General features: G+C 56.1%; 2 long non-coding RNA genes across 2 annotated transcripts in view; both read right to left on the reverse strand.

Moving 5' to 3' along the window:
* LOC135405712 (uncharacterized) overlaps positions 1-18,824 on the reverse strand; it is a 958,894-nt gene that overhangs the window by 925,175 nt on the left and 14,895 nt on the right. The window lies entirely within an intron of this gene.
* On the reverse strand, positions 16,989-17,613 carry LOC135405641 (uncharacterized). Its single transcript, XR_010425895.1, has 3 exons — positions 17,523-17,613; positions 17,354-17,434; positions 16,989-17,073 (listed from the first exon to the last, which is right to left on the reverse strand). It is a non-coding gene; the product is annotated as an uncharacterized LOC135405641 (long non-coding RNA).

Genomic DNA, 18,824 nt, shown 5'->3' on the forward strand with positions numbered 1-18,824 from the left:
GCTCGGGGATGGGCACACACAGCTTTGTGCCTTCCCCACCACGGGGCTCTCCTTCCTCAGCAGCACCTCTGCCTTGCACTTATTCTCAGCCTCACCTCAGGGACAGCTCTGGGCTCACCTCCGCGCCACTTCTCAGCCTCACCTCAGGGCCTGGGCTCAAGGACAGGAACCTGCAGGGAGGGGACATCAGGTGCAAGCTGAGGGCTGCCTGCCTGCACTGGCCTGGGGGCTTCTTTCTCCTTCTACAACCAGCCCAGAACTCAGCCTGCTTTGCTAACACCACACATTTACAGACTAACCTTGCAGATAGATATGGACAGACATCTCTATCCCCCTGGGGATGGAGCCTCAAGCATGTGCTGCCACAGGAATGGCAATCAGAGAATCACAGAATCAGCCACGTTGGAAAAGACCTCTGAGATCATCAAGCCCAACCCTGGATCCAACCCCGCTGTGCTTCCCAGACCATGGCACTGAGGCCACATCCACTCTCACCTTCAACACCTCCAGGGACGGGGACTCCACCCCCTCCCTGCCCAGCCCATTCCAAGGCCTCATTACTCTCCCAGCAAAAAATTCCTTCCCAATATCCAACCTAAACCTCCCCTGGCACAGCTCCAGACCCAGCCCTCTTGTCCTACTGCTGCTTCCTGGCAGAACAGCCCCACCCCCACCTGGCTACACCCTCCTGGCAGGGACTTGCAGAGAGTCAGGAGGTCTCCCCTGAGCCTCCTCTTCTCCAGCCTCAACACCCCCAGCTCCTCAGCCTCTCCTCACACCACTTGTGCTCCAGAGCCCTCCTGCCTTCCAGCACATCAACACACCCCCAGCTTGGTGTCACCTGCACATTTGCTGATGAAATGCCTGGTTCTGCAGCAGCTGCAGATGCTCAAGGGGCAGCAGGACCAAGTCAGGGGCCTGGGGGGCCTGGGGGGCTTTGGGATGTGGGAGGGTCCTGGGGGAGCTGGGGAGGGGCTTTGGAGATTTGGGGGTACAGACCAGGACAGACCAGGACAGACCAGCACAGACCTGGACAGTCCAGTACCCCCTCACTGCTCCCCAGATCTCTCCTGGAGCTGGGCCACGTTGCTGTGGGACACCTGAGCCCCCCCCAGTGCCCTCCCAGTAAGCCCAGTGCCCCCAGTACAGCCCACTGTGTTCCTGTCCCAGGGTGCCGGGTGATCCCTCTTTGGGGGGGTTGGGGGAACAGGGGGAGATTTGGAGGGATTTGGGGAGAGTTGGATGGGGATTTGGGGGCTTTTGGGTGCATTTAGGGAGTTAAAAGGCATTTTGGGGCATCAAAGGGATCAGTGGGGGGAGGGGATTAAAGGGAAAAGGGGGGTTAGGGGACATTTGAGGGGGTTGATGGGGCCTGGGGGGGGAGAGGAGGGGCAGCACCACAAGCAGGTGAGTCTTGAGACCCTCCTGGTGTTCCCAAAACTCTCTTAGTGTTTCCAATTGCCCCTTTGACACCCTGAGACCCCCCTGGTGTCTCCAGTGTCCACAGGGCCTCCCCACGGCCCCAGTTCCCCCCCTGACACCCCCAATTCCACTGTCCCCAAACCCCATCCCTGATGTCCCCAACCCTCCATCTCACCCCAGGAGCCCCCCTTGGACCCTCTGACCAGAAAAACACCCCCACACACACTCACAGAAAGGCCAAGGGCATCTGGGGACACGCTGGGGACAGCTGGGGGGCTTTGGGGGGGCACTGGGGGATTACTGGGGGATACTGGGACACACTGGAGGGAACCAGGGGGCACTGGGAGGGACTGGGGGGTTACTGAGGGACACTGGGAGGGACTGGGGAGTTACTGGGGGATTACCAAGACACAGGGGGGGACAATGGCTGGTTACTGGACCATACTGGGGGTTACTGGGCGCACACTGGAGCATTACTGGGCCATACTGGGGGGCAGTGGAGGTCACTGGGACACACTGGCTGGTCACTGAGGGGGTTACTGGGCCGTACTGAGGGTCACTGGGCTATACTGGGGGCACTGGGATCCCCTTACCCGGATGTGCTACATCTCCCCCCCGCACTTTGGGAGGCACCCCCAGGACCCCTCCCCTCGGGGCTGGGAGATCCCCTGAACCCCACTGCTGGGCTTTAAGGGACCCCCGGGCCCCCCTCCCTGTGGGGTCTCTGTGTGCTGAGTGTTGGGGGTCTCTGGGGTTCGGGGGGGTCACTGGGATCCCCTTTCCCTGGGGTCGGTTCGCCAGCCCGGCCGGAGCGCTGTGGCGGGAAAAGTAATGGCGGCTCGCGCAGAGCCTCATGGGAGTTGCAGTTCCCTCTTGAGAACTCCGCCGGCGCGCCTGCGCAGTGCAGCCAGGGCCTTGGTAGAGCCCCCCCCCGCGCGGTTCCAGCCCCCGCGCTCTGCCCCTCGGGAACCCCCGAACCCCTCGGCTAAACCCTCCCCAGCCCTCCAGCCTTTCCACCCACAGCCGCGCTCCCCGCAGCCCCCGAGGGGATCCCCAGAGCCCCGCTCTCCCGCAGGCCCCGCCAGCTCACAGTGCAGCACGGAGCCAGCGCCATCTTTGCTTCCCGGAAGCAACCACGGCGCTCTGCGCGCGCACCGCCTTCACAGAGCACCCCCCCCTTTTCCGCCGCGGCCCCGCCCTCCGCCCGCCCGCCCTCAGGAGTGTTCGCACGGGCGGGGCCGCAGCGCCCTCAGCCCGAACGGAACCTGCTTTTACCTCATGGAATCTTTGATCTCTGTTAGCCAAGCCCCTCTTTCCTTCCCCGGTTGTCTTGTTCCTTTGGGGAGGGGGGTCATAGCGGCCCTTTGCACTTGAGCGGACTGAGGTTTCTACCAGAAAGGGCCAGTCCCCTTTCCCAGGGGCAGCTTCTTCCAACAGAACCCTTCCTGGGGGTGTGTGGAGATTCCTGCCTTGGCTGGGGACCCCCCAAGGTCACTGCTGGAGGTTGAGAGCAGAGATCTCCCCCCAAGCGTTGGTCTGGGGGAGTTCCATCCATCTCTAATTAAGAATTCTTGCTTTTGTGCCAGCTTGAGTAGAATTGCTTCAACAATTGCTTTAGTGTAGAGCACTGTCCTCTCTGCTCCTGTACTCCTGGTAATTTTAGTGTTTCTCTTGTGCAGTAAATAATTGTGATGAAGATCTTTTGTCTGATCATTTGTAACCCTAAATGACTCATTTGTATCACTAGATCTGATTTGCCATCATTAAAACCTGAGAGACAAAAGTGGTTCAGTCACAGCTCTGTAATTCCTCTAAACTGAAAGTGTTGGCATGATCCAAGGCTGGGATTGGATCCAGCAGCCCCCAGCACCCCACAGGAAGTTGGGAGCTCAGGGGGCCACCCCCCTTTCCCAGCCCCCCCTGTGCCCAAAGACCCCCATGGGACCATCTGACCCACCAGACCACCCTCCCTTTTCCACCCTTCTCCCTGTTCCTTCCACTTTTCCATGGTCCTCTCAATCCCCACCCCACCTCCAGATTACTCTGGGGGTCCCAACCCCCATTTTTCCCTCCTCTCACATCTTCCACATCATCCCCCCAATCCCCAGCTCCCTCCAACTCAGTTTGGGGTCCCACCACCCCAAAAAAAAGGGGTTAGGTGGGATCCTGGGTGGGCTCTGACTATGTTTGGGGGGTTCTCCAGGGCCGGTGGGGAGATTTAGGGGGGTCCCAGCACCTTTTGGGGTGAGCTGGGTGCCTTTTAAGGGGCAGATGCCCCACCAAGACCCTCCCAGAGGGGTTGACACAGGGGGAACAAAGGGGGGTCCCCATTCCCGATCCATCCTGGGGCCGGTTCTGCCCCCCCAAACTCGGCTCCACCCCTTGGGATCCCCCCAAGCCCCTCCCCTACTGCCCCCCAATAACCAGGACTGGGGAGAACTGGGAAGCTTTACTGGGATCACTGGGAGCAGCCGGGCAGAGGCAGAGTGACAGCAGGGGAGGGGGGGGACACACGACCCCCCAAAATCCTCACAGGGACAGGGGGGGTCCAGGCTGGGCCCGAGGCCCCGGGGAGGGGCTGCAGCCGCCGGCAGCTCAGGAGCTCTGTGGGGAGAGAAAAGGGGGTGACACCGGAGTGGGGGGACAGGGGGGACACCGGGATACACCGAGACCCCAACTGGATCCAGTGGGACCAGAACTGGGGAACAGGGATCATACTGGGAGCACCTGGCAGCGCGTTGGAGGCAACTGGGATATACTGGGAGTGAGTGGAACCACAGTAGGGGTGACTGGGAGCAACTGGAACCACGCTGGGGGCAACTGGGATCCTACTGGGAGCAGCTGGGCTTTTGCTGGGGTCATGCTGGGATCATACTGGGAGTGACTGCAATAATCCTGGGAGTGTGTGAGAGGGACTGCAGCCATACTGGGGATGAGTGGGATCAAACTGGTTTTGTACTGGAAGTGTCTGGAAGTCACTGGTATCATACTGGTGGCAACTGTGATTGTACTGGGATCATACTGGATTGGACTAGGATCATACTGGGAGCAACTGGTTCTATGCTAGGGGCAAATGGGAGCTACTAGGATCTCACTGGGAGGAACTGGGAGCAACTGGGACCATTCTGGGCACAACTGGGATCATATTGGGAGCAACTGGGCCCCACAGTGAAGGTGACTGGGCTCATACTGGGAGTGACTGGGAGCATTCTGAGGGCAGTTGGGACCATGTTGGCGCAACTAGGATATACTGGGAGCAAGTGGGATCACGCTGGAAGTGACTGGGATCATACTGGGAGTGACTAGGACCCCACTGGGGGTGACCGGGAGTGGCTGTGAGCAACTGGGATCATGCTGGAAGCTACTGGGAGCATTCAGGAGTGAGTGGGACCACACTGGGGGCAACTGGGATATACTGGGAGAGACCGGGAGTGACTGGGATCATACTGGGACTGACTGGGAGTGTACTGGGACTGACTGGGAGCATGCTGAGGTCAGCTGAGATATACTGGGAGAGACTGGGAGTGATAGGGATCCTACTGGGAGGGACTGGAACTACAGTGGGGTGACTGGGAGCAAGTGGGACCCTGCTGGGGGCAAATGGTTTTATCCTGGGAGTGCCAGGGAATGTCTGGGTTCATCCTGGGTGTGACTGACACCACACAGGGGGTCACTGGGATCATACTGGAGTCATACTGGGAGAGACTGGAACTACAGTGGGGTGAGTGGCTGCGAGTGACTGGGATTATACTGGGACTGACTGGAACCATAGTAGTGGTGAAGGGGAGCAACTGAAACCACGCTGGGGGCAACTGGGATCCTACTGGGAGCAGCTGAGCCCCTGCTGGGGTCATACTGGGGTCATACTGGGAGTGACTGCAATAATACTGGGGGTGAGTGAGAGGGATCAAACTGGCTTTGTACTGGAAGTGTCTGGAAGTTACTGGGACTCATACTGGGATCATACTGGGAGCAACTGGGACCATGCAGAGGGCAAATGGCATCCTCCAGGGAGTGACTGGGAGTGACTGGGGCCAGACTGGACTCAGACTGGGAGTCCCTGAGAGGGAAAGGAACCATCCTGGTTGAGGGGCTGGGAGCAACTGGGACCACCTTGGGGGCAACTGGGATCCTATTGGGAGTGACTGGGATCATAGTGGGAGTGACCAGGACCATACTGGAATCACAGTTGGAGTGACTGTAAGGGACCAGGATCAAACTGGGAGTGGCTGGAACTACACAGGGGGGAACTGGGAGCCAGTGGGGCCAGGCTGGAAGGCAACTGGGAACATCCTTGGAGCAACTGGGATCATGCTGGAAGCAACTGGGAGTAACTGGGAGTGACAGGGTGCATGCTGGAGGCAACGGGCATAAACTGGGAGTGACTGGGATCATCCTGATGGAAACTGGAACCATCCTGGGGCAAGTGGAAGTAACTGGGTGTGACTACGAGCATGCTGAGAGCAACTGGGATATACTGGGAGTGTCTGCAACCATCCTGGGGGTGACTGGGACCACATGGGGAGCGACTTGGACCATGCTGGGGGCAACTGGGAGCAACTGGGAGTGACTGGATCTACAGTGGGGCAACTGGGATTGACTGGGACCATGCTGGGGGAAGACTGGGATCATACTTGGATTGACTGGATCTATGCTGGAGGCAACTGGGACAAACTGGGACCATGCAGGGGGCAACTGCAATCGTACAGGGATCATACTGGGACCATACTGGGATCAGACCAGGATCATACTGTGAGCGACTGGGTCTGTGCTAGGGACAACTGGGAGCAATTGGGATCAAACTGGGAGGAACTGGGAGGTACTGGGACCCTGCTAGGGGCAACTGGGAGCAACTGGGATCCCACTGGGAGGAAGTAGGAGCAACTGGGACCATGCTGGGCACAACTGGGATCATATTGGGAGCAACTGGGCCCACAGTGAAGGTGGCTGGAGTCATACTGGGAGTGACTGGGAGCATTCTGAGGGCAGCTGGGACCATGCTGGCACAACCCATCACTGGTTGCCAAAGTCATCCCATACCTAAAATAAACCTGAAACTCTGCTTTTCAGTTAACCTGCTGCCTTGCAGTCAAATTTTCAGACAACGCAATTACAAACTACTAGAAAAGGATCAAACTGCATTCAGCAGGTGTTTTTTGGAAAAAATCCTAAAATTTCCTGGTGTTGCCAATCAAAACAGCTGTTTAAATTACACTTTTATGAATCCCAAAACTCCAATGGGATTGAACAAGCTCTTGGGAGAAGACAACCTGCCGGCATATCTAAATTGTCTTTGGATTTGCTGCAACATTAGAAAACAGACATTAACTTGGAACTGGCAAAATCAGCATAAAAATCCAATAGACTAATATGGGAGTTGGTTGTTGTGAGGAGAACAAAGTTTCTTGGTCTTCAGCTGATATTGCCAAAATGACAAATTTAAGTATCAACAACAGTATCTCAGATGTATTTTGGAGCTCAAGCCACCCATCAAAGTGTTTACTGGCAACAAAGGGAATGCTAATCCTGATTTTCAATCAGAGAGTTTATTCATTGTTCTAACTAAACATACTTGGAGTTATGTTTGGCCTTAATACTGCTAAAAAGCAATACAGATCCTCTGCCAGTAAAATAAGGGACTGGGAAAAACACTGTGACCACTTCTCTCCCCACAGCACCCAGTGGCAAACACACGAGACCCATGTGTGGGCTTGTGTAGGTTGCACTGACAAATATTAATTAGGTATTTTACTCAGAGAGTCTCTTCACTGGGTAGCAAAATAAATCTTCTGGGAGGAAAATTGTGATTTTCCACAGAAATTATTGTTGTCGGGTTCCAGTGACAATGCCTAATTAACATCCATTTATATCCCAACCATTACTGACCTTTCACTGGACTTTGTTAACTATTGAGACAAATACTCAAGACCTTTGTGTTCTTTTTTCACCTTTTAAAATTAGTTTACAACAGAAGGAGCTGCAAAAACATCCTACAGTTTTCTTCGAACACTTTAAAGTCAAAAAAAAGACTATGAAATTACAAGACAAATCTTAAAACTTTTTCTTCATCCTCTTTTCAGGCAGGCCAAGATCACAACAGTTGTAAAGTGTTCTGCCGTGTGTTCCCTCATCATTTCTTACTTGGTCATCTTGACCTTGTTTCTCTGTCCATCTGCACACACCTTTGGCAGCAACCCTGCAGCAACCCCACAGCCCAAAGGAGACAGAACACTCTTCATCAGCAGAATCCATCCCCAGAGGGAATTGCCCTCCCACCCTCCCACCTTCTGTATTGGACACAGAGACTGGTTTTCTTGCTCCTGCCCTGCCTTACCACAACTTGGCACGGCAGGAGTTAGCTGGTGAAATCAGAGCAGGGAAGTCCTCAGATGGCAACACTGAAACTGCCCAGGAGGATGTCAGCAGAGCCTGCCTTACATGACATTGGGTGCAACCGCTCATGGGATGAGCTTCTACACACGGAAACAACCCCAGGAGTCATGGTAGGAGTGACTGGGAGCAACTGGAACCACGCTGGGGAAGTGAGATCATACTGGGAACAGGTGGGCCTGTGCTGGGGTCGTCCTGGGATCATACTGGGGGTGACTGGACTCATCCTGGGATCAGGCTGGGAGCAACTGGGAGCATAAAGGGTGCAACTGGGAGTGACTGGAAGTGCAATGAGGCAACTGGGATTGACTGGGACCATGCTGGGGGAAGACTGGGATCATATTTGGATTGACAGGGTCTATGCTGGAGGCAACTGGGAGCAACTGGGACCATGCAGGGGGAACTGTGATCATACTGGGATCATACTGGGATCCCCACAGCCCCCCAAGCACCTCCTAAACCCACTCAAACCCCACCCAGGACCCCACCCAACCCCTTTTCTGGGGGACTTCTCTGGGCACTGGTGGTGCTGGGAGCCCCCCCGGCTGCGGGCGAGGAGCTCTCGGGTGAGTGGGGGGTGGGAAGGGGGAGGTCGGTGGGAAAAGGGAGGTCAGAGGGGGTAAAGGGGTGGTGGGACCCCAGACTGAGTGGGAGGGGAGTGGGACCCCCAAGAGTGGAGGGGGGAGGGGCTCTGAGGTTTGGGGGATAATGGAAAATGGATGGAAAGGTCAGAAGAATGGGGAAAGGGGAGGGTGGGACCCCCAAACTGAGCATGAGGGGGCTGGGGAGTGGGGGATGATGGGGAAGGGGTGGGAGAGTGTGGGACCAAGTGGAGTCACTTTGCACCTGCACTGAGTTAATGGGAATCCAAAGGGAGGATCTAGAGTTGTTCTGGTTCCCAAAGCTTTTACACTTCCTCCCAGTAATGATTTAATGGGATCGACTCCCAAAGCAGAAATTAAAACTGTATCCTTGACTGTCTTTGGTGTTGTTCTTCCGGCTCTCAGTGACTCCTGTCTGTGCCAGTGTGCCAACCTGCCAGGGGGGAAGATGCTGCGCTCCAGCGCAGAGGGAGCGTCCCTGAAAGGCTGCAACTCTGAGGACCCCTCAGGCCTTCAAGCTAATCTGGAAGGTGAGAAGCTTTTGCCTTGTCAATCTGTGCCAACTGCAGCCTGTGTTTGTGCATTTCCATGGCCCAGGAAAGGTCCAGCTGTGGTTTGTCCAACCCTGAGAAGGGCCCACAAGGGCTGCACTGAGTCTGTGACCATCTCAGCCCCAAATCCCCTTGTCCTCCTCCAATTCACGCAGCTCTGAGGCAGCACCAGTGTGGAGCTGCTGTGTTTCTGCCTGGTTTTCCTCACAGAACTCCTTTCTGTGTGTGTTCCAGGTGCCAACCTGAAAGGAGTGGCCATGGAGGGCAGTCAGATGACAGGAATTAACCTGAGAAACACCAAACTAAAGAACTGTAACCTCGGGGGAGCAACGTTGGCAGGAACTGATTGGGAAGTGAGTTAGGATTCATTTTCCATCCTGTTCCTTTGTCTCCTATAGTCAGCTGGGAATTGGGGGGATTGGTGGCTTTTGGCTGAGCTCTCCAGCTTCAGAGTACAATGGAGTTCAGGTAAATGGACTTCCAGTAAAGCTTTGAACAGAGTTCTGGGTGCATTCCATTGACACTTCTTTTTCTTTTCCCCTTCCAAATTGTGACCTATCAGGTTGTGACCTCCAGGAAGCCAATTTGAGGGGCTCTGATGTGAAAGGAGCCATCTTTGAAGAGATGCTGACCCCCTTGCACACGTCCCAGAGCATCAGATAGAGAACACATAGAAGAGGAAGGAATCCAAACATTTTTTGTGACTTTCTTCACCTCCTCCCCTTCCTGAGTCAGAAGGAATGGTTATTAGACAACTTCCATTTGCAGTAGTGCCTTAGTAGACTCTTTCTGATCACTTTTGGGGAGGGAATTTTTGTTTCAGAAGTGGAGAGTTTCTCCCTTTGTGAAGAGAGTGAGGAAGTGGGCTGGTTCTGAAACCAGAAAGTGGGGCTGGTTTGGGGGGGAGAGTTTAAGACTTTCATTGTTTAGCATTGCCTGACTTTGGAATGCATTTTAATGTCTAAAGCACAATATATGCAATTCTATTTGTTAAGTCTGTGGCTGCAATATGAATAGAAAATGTTATTGCTGTATAGTAGCAAACAAAGTGGAGGTTTCCAGGTAGACAAGTGTCTTTACAGTCAGTGTCTTCATCCCTGCAGGGTGTTAATGCCAGGGGTGGTCACACAGTGCCCACGGGATGTGTTCAGGTCTCTGCTGGGGTGGAAACAGTGGGGAACTGTCCTCAGAGGTCCTAAATTGCTGTGGAGTAGTTGGAGTGCAGGGTTAGAGCAGCTTTATCCCCTCAAATGTGCAGAGGAAGCTGCTGCCCCTGCAGGGACCTGCCCAGAGCCCGGATTGAGTTCCCCCTGGGAGATCCCTGGGCAGAAATGGGCTGTCTTAGTTAATGCTCTCCAAAGGAGTGTGAAATTGCACTCTCAATCCCAGCTGGGAAGAAAAATTCCCCTGCTTCCACATGTCCTGAGCACTCCAGACTGGAGTTCCTGTAGCTTTTTGATTCTTTGTTGGGAATTCAGTGGACAGAGGAAAACACAGAAGTGTCCCCAAAGCAGAGAGAAGCTCTGGGGCCACAGCACCTGCTCCCCCTCTTCTCATCCCTTCAGCAGATGAAGAAATGGCCCTCAATGTTTCCCCTCAATGTACTGTGGAAATCCTCCAGGAAAGCATGGCCATAATCCCACTTGCCAGCCAGATCCACTCTGGGCTGCTTAAAGTGGCTGTAAAAGCATCTTGCCTGGGGCCAAGTGCCCCTTCCACACTTGCTTTACCCGTGGAAAAACACAGGAAAAGCTGTTTTTTGTGTGGGCACCCTTCACATCTCAGTGTTTGTGATCTTGGGAATCCTCAAGAGCCTGGAAAAATGCCAGATTATCGGTTGTTTTAAGATTTGTACCTGGAGATTGTTTTGATATGTGCTTACATCTTCCTTGAAAATACAACTGATAAAAAACAATGTAAAAGGAATAAAAATAAAAAAGCAAATACAAAGACAAAAAGGAAGAAAAAAGAGAAAAAGGAGAAAAAAAGAAAAAAAGACAGAAAAAACAGGCAAAAATGAGACAAATAATAAAAAAGAAAGAAAAAAGAAAAAATGGAAAAAAGAAAAAGAGAAAGAAAAAACGGGGGGGGGGGAAGAAAGAAAAAAAAAGAAAAAAAAGAAAAGACAGAAAAAGAAGAAAACCGAAAAACGTATTATCCTCGCTCCGCACGTGCAAATGGCCGCTGTGACCCGCCGCAAGGACTACAACTCCCGTGGTGCCCCGCACAGTGCGCAGGCGCGGTCGTAGCCGTGCGGGGGCGTGGCGCGCACTGATTGGCTGCGGCGGTGTTCTTTAAGCGCGGTGCGCGCGCAGAGCGCCGTGTCGACTTCCGGGAATCGTTGATGGCGGCGGGGCCCGCATTGTGCTGTGAGAGCTGGGGGGGTGCGGGAGAGCGGGGTCTGGGGATCCCCTCGGGGGCTGCGGGGAGCGCGGCTGTGGGTGGAAAGGCTGGAGGGCTCGGGAGGGTTTGGCGGGGGGCTTCGGGGGTTCCCGAGGGTCAGAGCGCGGGGCCTTGGAACCCTCTCGGGGGCCGCGGGGCCCGGGGGGCCTCCCAAGAACCCGGATGGTCGATTCGATTCCGAGAAAGTCCCTCGGAAAAAAAAATCAAAACCATCCAACGAAAAAAAGAACCCTAAAAAAGGGAAAAGTGAGAGAAAGGTGAAGGAAAAACTGCAAGGGCCAGGATGATTTTATTGCTTTGCTTCAGTTTTTCCTTGGTCTCCTCCTTCTCAGATTTTCTGCTCTCTTCCTTTACAGAAAGCTGTTCTGCTGTTGTGTGGTTTTGGGGTCCCTGGGGGGTCCCTGAGGAGGTTTTGGGGGGTCTCTGAAGGGGTTTAGTGTCCTGAGGGGACTTAAGGGGGGGGGTTGACGGTCCCTGAATGGGTTTGGGAATCCCTGAGGGAGTTTTGGAGTCTCCGAGGGAACTGGGAGGTCTGGGGGGGGCCCTTGGGGGGGGTCTTTGAAGCAGTTTTGGGGGTTTCTAGTGGGATTTTAGGAGTCCCAGACGGTTTTGAGGGTCCCTGAGGGTTTTGGGGGTCCCTGAAATGCTTGGGGATTCCAGGTGGGTTTTGCAGGTCACTGAGAGGGTTTAGGGGGTCTTGGGGGGGGATGAGGTCTCTGAGGGGATTTGTGGGGTCCTTGAGGAGGTTTCGATGGGTCCAGAGGTGGATTTCTGAGGGGATTTGAGGGGTTCTGAGGGGATTTTATGGGGTCTCTGTGTCGGCGGAGCGACCCCAGGGAAAGGGGATCCCAATGCCCGCCCTCAACCCCAGAGACCCCCAAAACTCAGTACACAGAGACCCCACAGGGGGGCCCGGGGGTCCGGGGGTCCCCTAAAGCCCAGCAGTGGGGTTCATGGGGTCCCCCAGCCCCCAGGGGAGGGGTCCTGGGGTTGCTCCCCAAAGTGCGGGGGGGAGATGTAGCACATCCGGGTAAGAGGATCCCAGTGCCCCCAATATATCCCAGTGACCTCCCAGTGATCCTCAATACAGCCCAGTAACCCCCTCAGTGACCACCCAGTGTGTCCCAGTGACCTCCCACTGCCCTCCAGTGTGCACCCAGTAACCCCCAGTATGGCCCAGTAACCAGCCAGTGTCCCCCCGTGTGTTCTGGTAATCCCCCAGTAACTCCTCAGTCCCTCCCAGTGCCCTCCCAGTGTCCCTCAGTAACCCCCAGTCCCTCCCAGTGCCCCCTGGTTCCCCCCAGTGTGTCCCAGTACACCCCAGTAATCCCCCAGTGCTCCCCAAAGCCCCCCAACTGTCCCCAGTGTGTCCCCAGATGCCCTTGGCCTTTCTGTGAGCGTGGGGGGGGGGGGGGGGCGTTTTTGTGGTCAGAGGGTCCAGGGGGGGCTCCTGGAGTGAGATGGAGGGTTGGGGGCATCAGGGATGGGGTTTGGGGACAGTGGAATTGGGAGTGTCAAGGGGGGAATTGGAAACACCAAAAGGGTCTTGGGGACATGAGGGGAGTCTCAGGACTGACCTGCTTGTAGGGAAGCCCCTCTCCCCCTCTAGGCCCCATTAACCCCCCACCAAATGTCCCCCAACTCCCCTTTTTTTCCTTTAATCCCCTCCCCCCACTGATCCCTTTGACCCCCCAGTGCCCACAAGACCCTTTTGACTCCCCCAAATGCACCCAAAGCCCCACCAAATCCCCATCCAACCCCTCCAGATCCCCCCAAACCTCCCCCAGCTCTTCCTTCAAATCCCTCCCAACCCCCCCAAAAAGGGATCCCCTGGCACCCTGGGACAGGAACACAGTGGGCTGTACTGGGGGCACTGGGCTGTACTGGGAGGGCACTGGGGGGGCTCAGGTGTCTCAGGTGGCCCAGCTCCAGGAGAGATCTGGGGAGCAGTGAGGAGGTACTGGACTGTCCAGGTCTGTGCTGGTCTGTCCTGGTCTGTCCTGGTCTGTCCTGGTCTGTACCCCCAATCCCCAAAGCCCCTCCCCAGCTCCCCCAGGACCCTCCCAGACCCCAAAGCCCCCCAGGCCCCCCAGGCCCCTGACTTGGTCCTGCTGCCCCTTGAGCATCTGCAGCTGCTGCAGAACCAGGCATTTCATCAGCAAATGTGCAGGTGACCCCAAGTTGGGGGTGTATTGATGTGCTGGAAGGCAGGAGGGCTCTGGAGCACAAGTGGTGTGAGGAGAGGCTGAGGGAGCTGGGGGTGTTGAGGCTGGAGAAGAGGAGGCTCAGGGGAGACCTCCTGACTCTCTGCAAGTCCCTGCCAGGAGGGTGTAGCCAGGTGGGGGTGGGGCTGTTCTGCCAGGAAGCAGCAGTAGGAGAAGAGGGCTGGGTCTGGAGCTGTGCCAGGGGAGGTTTAGGTTGGATATTGGGAAGGAATTTTTTGCTGACAGAGTAATGAGGCCTTGGAAGGGGCTGGGCAGGGAGGGGGTGGAGTCCCCATCCCTGGAGGTGTTGAAGGTGAGAGTGGATGTGGCCTCAGTGCCATGGTCTGGGAAGCACGGCGGGGTTGGATCCAGGGTTGGACTTGATGATCTCAGAGGTCTTTTCCAACGTGGCTGATTCTGTGATTCTCTGATTGCCATTCCTGTGGCAGCACATGCTTGAGGCTCCATCCCCAGGGGGATAGAGATGTCTGTCCATATCTATCTGCAAGGTTAGTCTGTACATGTGTGGTGTTAGAAAAGCAGGCTGAGTTCTGGGCTGGTTGTAGAAGGAGAAAGAAGCCCCCAGGCCAGTGCAGGCAGGCAGCCCTCAGCTTGCACCTGATGTCCCCTCCCTGCAGGTTCCTGTCCTTGAGCCCAGGCCCTGAGGTGAGGCTGAGAAGTGGCGCGGAGGTGAGCCCAGAGCTGTCCCTGAGGTGAGGCTGAGAATAAGTGCAAGGCAGAGGTGCTGCTGAGGAAGGAGAGCCCCGTGGTGGGGAAGGCACAAAGCTGTGAGTGCCCATCCCCGAGCAGGTGCTGTGTCCATCCCCTGTGTGCCAGGTGAGCTGGGGCTCTGCTGCAGAGCTGCGGGCGCTGATTTGAGCGGCTGCAAGTGCTGAGATGGTGGGCACCCAGGAACACCAACTGTGCCTGGCCACGGAGCCTGCAAGGAGGAGCAGAGACAGCCCTGGCAGTGTGGGGGGCCAGGTTGTCCCTGTGCCTTCCCCTGCAGGCCCTGGCTGTCCCTGCTGGGCCCCTGTCCATCCCCATCAGGTCCCTGCCCGTCCCCCCGGGCTGAGCTCCCCCCAGGAAGTGCCGTGGAGCTGAAGCTGCTGCCATCCCCCCCTGCAGCCGCTGCCCCAGGCAAGGGAGCAGCAAAGGCAGGGCCAGGAGCAGAGGCAGCAGCAGGGGAGCCCTGGGGGGGCCGGGAAGCTCTTGTGTGGGTCAGGAAAGAGGCACTGGGCACGAGGCCGGGGCTGTGCTGAGCAGGCCCAGCCCTCACATCCCCCCAGCCAACGCCGGCTGCCCGGGGGGCTTGGGAGGGACCCCCAGCCCGTGTGCCCCACACTGAGCTGGCAGAGAGAGAGCCAAGGGACAGGGATGTGGGCAGGGCCCCGGGTGAGGGACAGGCAGGGCCATTGCAGGGCCACGGTGAGGGCACAGCCTGTGGCAGCAGAGCTGCCCAGGGCCGGGGGCAGCCGGGGGTGTTGGGACCAGCCAGTGGTGGGGCCGAGCAGAGCACGAGGCCTCTTGCAGAGCCCTGGAGCAGCCTCCCACTTGCCAGCCCCGCCCTGGTGGGGTGACACTGTCCCCTCCCTCCAGGACACTCCCCCAGAAATCTTCATGGCGGCCTTTTGTGTCTATTCCTGGTTGCTGATTCCTGCTGGGGACCTGAGGGCCCCTCTGCAATCCCATCCATGGGACACAATCTCCTCTGCAGAGCTCGACTCACTGCAGACTTTGCAGGGAAATCTGTGCTGGCAGCTGCATCCTGAGCCCCAGGGCAGTTTGTATCTCCGAGTGCTGGTCCATCCTGGGGACCCAAGGGATCCTCTGCCATTCCATCCATGCAGCAGGAGTCACCCTCCTGCCTTTGACTCCCTGCAGAGGAACAAGTGCCCTCTCACTGTTTGGGAGAAGCCAGATGCTGCCCCTGGGCCATCAGAAGTGGTGCTGAAGCCTCTTTCAGCCCAGCCCCGGGTGCAGTTTTCTCATCCCCTCAGCGAGTGCCCGCTGCCCCAGCCAGCACTGACCAACCAGGGCGTTTGGCACACTTGGATTGGTGGTTTGGAGAAACAGCCCCAGACTGGCAGGGGGCCAGATAAGCTCGAGGAACAACCCTGGCAAGTTTTAAGTGAAACTACAATAATACAGCTCTTTATTAATATATAGTTACTCAATCAAGTGCTCGTGAAATGACCTCACTCCCCTCAGCCTCCCAATTAAACACCTTTTTATTGGCTGAATCTTCATATTTTGGAGTATTTACTGGCTAAACTTTAACTTTTTGCAGTTTGAGGGGGGTTCATATTGATATTTCTGAGGGGTTTTTTTCCTGAATCTTGGTGGTTTTTGTTATACTGGGCTGAATCTTTGTGTTTTGGAGGTTTTTTTGGTCACAAGATGCCCGATGTGTTCTAGAGATGGACTTGGGCAGGAGGAACCCCCAAGGCAACGTGCTCAGCTCTTGTTTTCCCCCCCATCAGTATTTCTCCTTCCCAAAGCTTGGCCAGATGAAGGAGGCTGCGAGGAAGAGGAAGATGCCTTGGGCCCCCCAGGCAGGTGAGGAGGCAGTCAGTGTCCCTTTGGGCGGGTGTTGTGCTGGCTCTGTCAGCCGAGCATGGCCCCGGCTGCAGGACAACCCCGCTGGCGCCGCCGTCCTGCCGGGGCCGGAGTTGGGGGGATGTCCTTGGCCTTCCCTGTGGGCCGGAGGCAAATCCCCTCCCTGTCCTTCTTGCTTCCTGCCCCAGGCCCCGAGCTGAGGACGGAGAGCCCGGAGGACAAATCCCCCCGTGAGACCCTGGTGGGAGAGGCCGTTTTGAAGGGCTCCCCGGCGCAGGAAGGCAGCGGGGAGGAAAAGGGCCGGAGATCCCCCCGCAGGAGGGGCTCCAAAGCCAGCCCAGGGTGCTCTGAGGAGGAAAGAGCCAGCCTGTGCCCGGAAGGCGGCCGGAGCTTGAGGGGGAGCTCTGAGCTGGTGGTGCCTGATCAGCCTCCCAGCAGGGAGAAGCCCTTCAGGTGCTTGGAATGTGGGAAGAGCTTCAGGAAGAGCTCGAGCCTCTTCACTCACCAGCACATCCACACTGGGGCACGACCCTACACGTGTGGGGAATGTGGGAAGAGCTTCAACTGCAACTCCATCCTGATCCAACATCAGCGCATCCACACTGGGGAACGGCCCTACACGTGTGGGGAATGTGGGAAGAGATTCAGGCACAGCTCCTCCCTCGTGAAGCACCAGCACATCCACACTGGGCAGAAGCCCTACAAGTGTGGGGAATGTGGGCAGAGCTTTAGGCAGAGCTTTGAAATGATCCTACACCAGCGCATCCACACTGGGGAACGGCCGTACATGTGTGGGGAATGTGGGAAGAGGTTTCAGACCAGCTCACATCTCAGGCATGAGCAGACACAGCACTCACCTTTCGTCAGCAGAAATGGCTCTAGGTTCTCATTCAGGCTCTCCTCATTATCCAGCACAAATTTGAGGATTGATGCCAGCTCAACCTGTGTCAGAGGAGCCATGGGGTCAGCAGCTCTGCTGCAGCTCACAGGAAGCAACCACAGCAGACTTGGGGCAGCAGGCAGCTCCCTTGCCTACCCATGCTGGTGCCCACACTTGCTGCCACAAGCCTTTGACAGACCAAAACCACCGGTGAGCACTGCAGTACCCACTCCACACTGTCTTTTAAGGGGACCCAGAATAGGAGGGCAGGTCTCAGAGCACCCCCTGAAAGCCACCGCTGCTCCTGCTGCACCCCAAGGGAGGGAACCCCAGAGGGATTACCTGGGTCTTGTAGTCAAACTCATTCCAGTCACCAGGGCTCTTGCAGCTCACAGAGGTGTGATACAGGAGCAGCACAGCCACCTGAGCAAGGCAGGGAAAGTGTCACTGACCCCACGCCAGTCATCAGCACCTTGGTGCCAGCCAGGACTAAAGCATGCCACACAGTAACCTTGGCCAGAGCCAGCTCCTCTCCATCCACCAGCTTCTGTGCAGAGACCAGGTTCTCTGCAGCCAATTTGTGCCTGCAGTGCTCTGCAACAAGAAGCAGGATTCCCTCTGCCCCGAGTGCGGGAAGAGCTTCAACCAGAACTCCTACCTCATCAGGCAGGAAGAGCTTCGGCCGCTGCTTCCACCCCGAATGAACCCCCTGATGGGGAGGCAACCCCTGGAGTCCAGTGACTGTCAGTCCATCCCTTTTGACCACAAAGGGCCAGTCCCCTTTCCCAGGGGCAGCTTCTTCCAACAGAACCCTTCCTGGGGGGTGTGTGGAGATTCCTGCCTTGGCTGGGGACCCCCCAAGGTCACTGCTGGAGGTTGAGAGCAGAGATCTCCCCACGAGCGTTGGTCTGGGGGAGTTCCATCCATCTCTAATTAAGAATTATTGCTTTGGTGCCAGCTTGAGTGGAAATGCTTCTACAATTGCTTTAGTGTAGAGCACTGTCTTCTCTTCTCCTGTACTCCTGGTAGTTTTAGTGTTTCTGTTGTGCAGTAAATAATTGTGATGAAGATCTTTTGTCTGATCATTTGTAACCCTAAATAATTAATTTCTATCAACAGATCTGATCTACCATCCTTTAAACGTGGGGGACAGAAGTGTTTCAGTCACAGCTCTGTAATTCCCGTAAACTGAAAGTGTTGGCATAATCCAAGGCTGAGATTGGATCCAGCAGCCCCCAGCACCCCACAGGAAGTTGGGAGCTCCGGGGGGCCACCCCCCTTTGCGAACCCCAGTGTGTCCAAAGACCCCCATGGGACTGTTTGACCTGCCAGACCACCCCCCCTTTTCCACCCTTCTCCCTGTTCTTCCCAATTTCCCACTGTCCCCTCAATCCCCAATATCCCCCCCAATCAGTTTTGGGGTCCCAACCCCCAGTTTTTACCCCCTCTCCTGTGGGTGCTGAAGGAGAAAATGAGGCTGCTCACACAGAGTTCCATTGCAGGACTTGTCCTCCCATCTTTCCAATGTCCCACTTTCATTGGGGTTCCTTTGGAAACAGCGCCTGGGCTTTGTCTTTTAGTCCACTGGAATTCCCAGCATGGCCCCAAAGCAGTGCCCTGATCCCACACATTCCCCTCCCCTCATGTGCTGGCTGTGTTCAACCACCAGAGAAAAACACAGGCTGCCCTGCAGAGCGTTCCAAGTGGTTTCCACTTTGGCAAACAGCCCTCTCTGGATGGAAAACACCAGTCAAGGCCAAAACACTCCTGGTTGATCCTGATTAACTGAATGCAGCTGCTGCTGCCTTAACTT

This window comes from Pseudopipra pipra, chromosome W (genome assembly GCF_036250125.1).
Source record: "Pseudopipra pipra isolate bDixPip1 chromosome W, bDixPip1.hap1, whole genome shotgun sequence".
Lineage (NCBI taxonomy): Eukaryota > Metazoa > Chordata > Aves > Passeriformes > Pipridae > Pseudopipra > Pseudopipra pipra.